The following is a 5,186-nucleotide window of genomic DNA, read 5'->3' on the forward strand; positions in this document are numbered from 1 at the left end:
GCTGCCAATTATTCAAGTTAATGCATACTGAATAAGCTTGATGCGGTTAGGTTGTGCAAGCCACGCGCGGGACGGAAAGAGAAACATGTGATATACACACGCGAGCTCCATTTTATCTATTTGCGCTGATTTTGTTAAGTAGTTACCTGCGACTCCAGTGATCCAAGTGACAACATTTTTTTGTTAAGTACAAGATATTGTAGGTCGCAAGTAAAGCATCAAGGACACTCTAGGTCGTAACTAAGTGACTACAAGGCAAATTAGAGTCGCAAGCTAGCCTTCAGGAGGAGTAGAGGTCGGAAGTAAATAAAAAGGAATTTGGCTAAGTAGTTTACTTGCGACTACCGTAAGCAATGAGGGGTGTAAAGAAAATAATCCAAGTCAAAAGACTTTATATTACCCTCTAGTCGCAAGTAACATTCTCTCTCAGTGTACACCAGGTCGCAAGTTAGCACTTCTGATTTACAACAGTTAATTTATATAGCCTCAAAATTTTTATTTTTGATTTATTTATTTTTTTCATAAAATTTAAAATTCTTAAATTTAAATTTTTCTTAAATATTAGTTTACATTTTATTTTATTTTTTAAGAAAAATAGAAATTCTTAAAAATTATTTTTTTTCATAAATATTTATTTTTGATTAATTTATTCTTTAAGAAAATTAAAAATTTTGGAAATTTAAATTTCTCTTAAATACTAAATTAAGGGTTCTTAAAGGATTGGTAGATTCAGGATTCCTCAGGGTTTTAGAAGTTGATTTTAATCTTTCGAAGAAAACGAAGACCATGTGCTATTCAGACGGAAAATTCCCGAACACGGAAATTGAAAATAATGGTTTTCTTATTCCACTGAAGCTGATTTCAAGACCTACTGAAGAAAATTGTGGAATTTTCTCAAAGGCTTACTCCATTGGATACCACTGGATTTTCAGATGCAGGAAAAGAATGAAATTTCAACGGGTACAATTTTTCTCGAAGATTTTAAGACAACTCTAATGATTCCAGATCATACATTCACACAGTGGTTTGTACTAATGCTACATTTATTCGGGAATCAATGAGATCATAAAGAAAGGAATCGAGGAGGTCAGAGAGAATAGTGGGGACATATAGACGTCTCAGTCACATGCATTAAAGTTGGAACGTCGGGACATATGTAAGAGTTAATGATAGTTGAATCAAAGGAAGTTCAGGTAGAAGTACTTGAGGGACTAGATGTTAGGGCAGTGTTTCACATGTCAGTGAAGTTTAGTCGCATCATATTCACAAGGAGTATATAAGCTATATCCAAGGATCAAGCCTATCTATTCCGAAACAGAGACTTTTACAGATTCAGTTCAAGAGGTGATTACAAGACTGAGATTGAGACATGAACAACGTTTGATAGTTATAATTCTGATAAGATATATGTAACAAATAACTATTAGGGGTTTTGCTACAACAAAAAAAGAAGCTTGATAAACAAGGATGAGTAGGGACTCAGGTGAAGAGTTGTGACAAAGATGAAATATTTTCTTAGGGAAGCAGCCATTCAAAACTTTTAGTGCATATGGAAAGAGTGGGGATGGATCAGATGACGAGAACGAGAATCATGAATTTCTTACTTTCATAGCAAACTCTGAAGATGGTCCAACTCACATATCTCAGGTTTCAATTTCTTGAAACGCTGCAATATCCTTCTCTCAATATTCAATGCATGATAAGATCTTAGTGTTTAAATATTTAACACTCGCACAAGCATGAAAGCATCACACATAGATAATGGTGAACTAGTTCACTAAGATATATTTCTAGTAACTAAGATTGATGTTTAACTTGTGCATGTTACTTTAGATGATCTTAAATATGTATTTGAATATTTGTTTAACATGAATTATTGCCTTAGTGAGATACATGTTTTCCAGCATATAAGACCTTTGTTTATGCTTACTCTCAGTATCCTAATACAATGTGATTTAAGCTGAATTGTTTGTTAAGATGTATTAGTTTATAATTGGATTGAGACAGCTAGATGAGATACATCAACATGATTGGTCTAGGTAGAATTAGTGATTTGTTTGTTAATTCTGTTTGTTCCATATCATGCCTATATTGTTTAATTCTTATGCATAATGTTTCTGAATGAATGCCATGTACTCCTATTTCAATGCTTGCTTATTTTTATGCCATGAATGCATCTCTTAGTACTTGCATTAATTATAGAAAATCATGTTTAGGATTTCAATAGGGCAAAGACTGTTAGTCCTCCTTATGTAAGGTTGGAACCATTTCCCCTAGCCTAGAGACAAATTTGTCAAGGGTATTAAAATGGAGAAAATGGTCAGTCAAAGATAAGAATTAGCATGATCATAAGGTTGCAGCTGTTGTTATATTTGTTTATAGTAAGATCTCTAATCCATCTGGACCAAAACTGATAGGTTGGGTACCAAGAACTGTTAATCCATTTATGAGTGCAAGACATAACAGGTTAATTGATTCATATGTATTCTTGGTAATTGATACTCAAGACCTATGATCAAAGAAAGAGCCTCACAATCAAATGTGATCAACAAAATCTATTTCGTCAATAATCTTTAGAGATGACAGCAAAGGTTTTCATCACGGGACAAGCAATACAGAAAAATGGATGTCATCAAAGATTCTACAATTGTTATCACTGATAACAACTAATCATTGGTGTCATTGATAACAATTGAAGTATCTTTCTTGCTGAAAAATCAAGGCACAAATCCTCTTATCATATAATTCTGCATCAAAGGACAAAATGTCAATTCAATGAAGGATTAGTGTCTCATCTGAAGCAGGAAGGTTGAGAAGCTTGCTCTTGTTAGAGTATGGAAAGGAAATGCTCGTGGCTAGACTGGAATCTCAGGAAAGGCGAAGTCAATGGTTTCTACTGTAAAGCTTCATCTGACAAGAGTTTAGCTATGGCATTGGAAGCTCTCATCCTTGAATATCAACTCAAGAAACTCTTTTATAAAAAAGGGTTAGTGAGAGGACTAATAGAGTATATATTTATATATATTTTAAAGGATTTTATTCTCATATTTATATTATTATATCGTTAATTGGATATTATTAATTAGAGTTTAATATTTTATGACAGGAAATAAAGAATTCCCAACTTTAGATGGAATTGGGCTTATTTGAACTTAAATCATAAGGAAATTCGGATTTATTGGGCTGCATGCGCATACATCACTGTTTGGGCCGTAACTTGAGTTCTAGACATCAGAATTGGGCGATCTTACAGCCCATACGAAGCTAACAAAATTATCTACGGTTTAGAAGTGGTACAATACCAAGAATCCAACTGAAGAATCCCAGAATCAGGCCTGGAAGACAACCTACGAATTTTACATCAAAGTCAAATTTATTTTGGGAAAAATATTAAAACTCTTTATTATATATTAGGTTTATATATTGTAGAAAAAAACCAATAACGTAATATAGAATAGAATAGAATAGAGATACTTTGTAATTCTTGAGAGAAGGGATTGAAGCATCTTGAGAGGGAGATTGGAAGAAGGAGTGAAAGGATTCATCCCGATTCCAAAGGAACTTTAAAGTTGTATTCTTTGTGCATCCATTCTTAAACTCATGATTTGCGTTCTTAATATTTATTTATTTTATCTTATCATGAGTAGCTAATTCCTTTATCCAAGAGTTGGGTAGTATTCTTTGGCTTGTTGTGTTTGTTTAGTTATATTGTGAATTTCTTGTGATTGTTAATATGTCATTAAGGGCTTAACACAATTGAGGGAGTCACGAACCTTTGATTGTATCTATAGGAATTATAACGAATCAGAAGAGGAGTTGTAATTCTAATACATGATATGATAGACACAATTTAAATATTGGATCGGGAGATTAACATGCGAATTGTGAAATATATAATTCTTCATTTTTAATAGTCTATAATTGTACTTTGTAGTACCATGGGAGTGGCTTTCAAGGGATAATTGTAGGCACTATAATCTACCTCGGGAGAGGAGTTTATAAACATTAGAAGGATTGTTTTTAACAAAACAAGAGACACAAACTAGACATTCATGATAACCATTGAAGAACCCTTATTCTTGGATTGTTTCTCTCATATATCTTGTATAACTTTTATTTGTTTATTAGATTAAAATTGTAGATTGTTAAAATACCCACAAAATTATCCTCCACACTTCTGAACTATAAGAGACAAAATACTTGGAATTGATATTGATATTAGTCCTTTCCTGAGAACGAACTTCTAAAAATACACTCCAACAAATTGGTCCCGCTGTCGGGGAAGGCAACAATATTGATTTTGAATTAATTATTTCTTGTAGTTTAGATTTTATTTGTATATAATTTTTTTCCTTCTTTTTGTTTTTATTTGGTGTGTCTACAAGTTTCTTTGAGGTAGAAAACGTAAAGCTTTGAGTTTGAGAGATGACATGGATAACGATTTTGGCTGGGATAACGCTCAAGATTTCATCAGCAATCAAGAATGATATCCAAATTTTAATTCTTTTCAGGATTTTAATGCGTATCAGGTGAACTCGTTCGATTGTTATAACCCATATTATGCTCCATACCCTCATAGCACAGATTTTTCTTATTCTTTTGAAAGTCAATATCATGATGATTCATATGTTTGCAATGTTATTGATGAGAGTTTGACTCATTTTAATCCTTCTTTACTTTCTTTGGGACTTCTTAAACACTTTGATGACTCAAATTTTGAGATTGCTAATAAAGGTGATATTCCATGTGAAGTAGAATCAATAGGTTGATACGAGGAGAATGCTAAAAGGAATAGTTTTATTAAGGAACTTTAACTTGTGATGCATGATGGTTGTCTTCAAGTTCCTCCCTGTGTCAATTTTCCAACGATCCATGATTCTTGTTTAGCAACTGATGATAATTTTGTGTCTGATGAGTCTACTTATTTAGTTGATTATAGTTCCATGTGTGTTAACGATAATTTGGAATCAATTGAAATTCTACCAAATTTGGGAGGGATTTAAGATTGATGATATTGAAAGTCTTGCTTATGAATATAAAGATCCAATTTGGGAGGAGTTTATAAGTCGTACTTATGATGATTAATCTGACGACTTTTCTAGCTATTTTGATTTTTCGAGGTCTTTTATCTTGCTCGTGTTGTCACGCTCATACTGAAATTATCTTGCTCATGTTGTCTGTTTAAC

This window comes from Apium graveolens, chromosome 9 (genome assembly GCF_009905375.1).
Source record: "Apium graveolens cultivar Ventura chromosome 9, ASM990537v1, whole genome shotgun sequence".
NCBI classification, from domain to species: domain Eukaryota; kingdom Viridiplantae; phylum Streptophyta; class Magnoliopsida; order Apiales; family Apiaceae; genus Apium; species Apium graveolens.